The 1,740-nt window shown below is 52.2% G+C and overlaps 1 protein-coding gene across 1 annotated transcript in view; it reads left to right on the forward strand.

Moving 5' to 3' along the window:
• Window positions 1-550: 550 nt before the first annotated feature.
• GRAMD1A (GRAM domain containing 1A) overlaps window positions 551-1,740 on the forward strand; it is a 23,425-nt gene continuing 22,235 nt past the window's right edge. The window contains exon 1 of the mRNA XM_015564758.1: window positions 551-845. The gene's annotated coding sequence lies outside the window, so the exon portion shown is untranslated. The remainder of the gene's footprint in view (window positions 846-1,740) is intronic.

Here is a 1,740-nt window from a genome sequence, read left to right on the forward strand (position 1 = left end):
CCACCCTCAGGTTGTTAGTCTTGGGAGGGTCAATTGCTGAGCAAACAGGGAAGGGAAATGCTGGATTCTGCCTCTTGATCAGCCCTTACCCAGGCCTGAGGCCTCTGGGGCCCCTCAGGCCTGGCTCCTTCCTGGCCCTGTGTGTGGCAGGGAGCTGGGTGGTGGGGTTTATAGAAAACCCGGGGCTTGGCCTTGGTAAATACTCAAAAAACAAACAAACAGAAACACCTGGCCCTGAACAGGTTTCATGAACATTCACTGACCACTTACTGTGTGCTGGGCCTAGGCTGGCCCTCCATATGTCAGAACTGCTCAGCACCCTAGGATGTCAGCATCAAGACCTTTAGTTTCCAGAAGAGGAAATGGAGGCTTGGGGTCATGCAGGGAGGACACTGGCAGAGGTGGGAATCCCACCCAAACCTCTTTGATCCCCACATAGTGCTCCGCACCTCAGCTCATCTCCCCTTTTGGGAGGAGCAGAGCTTGGACAGGACCTGCTCCCTTCACCTCTCTTTTTCTCCCCCAGAGACCACACCTGCTGTCCAAGGCCCCGACAAAGCAGACAGAGACCTTCCCATGGCTGAGCTCTTGCCCCTGCTCCCTGGGGCGCCCCTGCTGACTCAGAGTCGAGACCAGGACTCACTTGTCCCCCCAGCCGAGTGGCAGAGCCAGCAGCCACAGGATGGCAGGGCTGAGGACCTGGCCTCTGAGCCCTGGAGGCTCCTGGAGGTGCCCTCCATTCAGATAACACCATCCAGTGATGGGGAGTCACCCCACGGCACCCAGGCACTCCAGCACCTGCAGCTGCTGAGGACCCCAGACCTGGAGAGTCTGCCCCAGGACAGGTGAGACCTGGGTGGTGGGGCTGGAAAGGGCTTTTCTCTTTCTAGAGCAGCGGATCTCAACCTGTGGGTCGCGACCCCTTTGGGGGTCAAACGACCCTTTCACAGGGGTCGCCTAAGACCATCGGAAAACACATATATATAATGACATATTGTTTTTGTGATTAATCACTATGCTTTAATTATGTTCAATTTGTAACAATGAAAATACATTCTGCATATCAGATATTTACATTATGATTCGTAACAGTAGCAAAATTTATGAAGCAGCAATGAAAATAATTTTATGGTTGGGGGTCACCACATGAGGAACTGTATTAAAGGGTCGCGGCATTAGGAAGGTTGAGAACCACTGTTCTAGAGACTCATGCTCAAGAGTGGGTTTCCTGTGGCTGTCTGCCCAGGTCAGGGCTGATGTTCATTGGGAATGTGGCCTTAGCCTGACTGGAAGTTGTAAAGTAGATGCACAAACAAAAAAAGGCAATTGAGAGTACACATTGGGACAAGCAAACCTGAGTGCAGCTGAGCACCCAGTGTATTTCAAACTATGGATCGTGACCCATTCAAAGACCATGAAACTGATGTAGTGCATTGCAATTGGCACCTTTTTTCCCCAAGCAGAATTAGGATAGTGTTAGGTCAGAGAGAACCCAGGATCGGATACACGCAGACATGTGATGAGACAATGGACTTCGCCTGGAATTTCTCACAGATCAAGGTGCCAGACACAGATACTGGCTTCTTCTCCCTTAATCCACATACCCCCGCCCATCCCCTGCAGCAGAAAATTCCTCAGCTCATGTCCCAGCCCCTCACCCAACTGCAGTATAAAAAAAGCGCCCCCCTCCCTGTTGGCGTGAATCCACGTGCCCTATCTTTTGGGGTCCGTGGGTCTCCT

Source organism: Myotis davidii, unplaced genomic scaffold, assembly GCF_000327345.1.
Source record: "Myotis davidii unplaced genomic scaffold, ASM32734v1 scaffold681, whole genome shotgun sequence".
NCBI lineage: Eukaryota > Metazoa > Chordata > Mammalia > Chiroptera > Vespertilionidae > Myotis > Myotis davidii.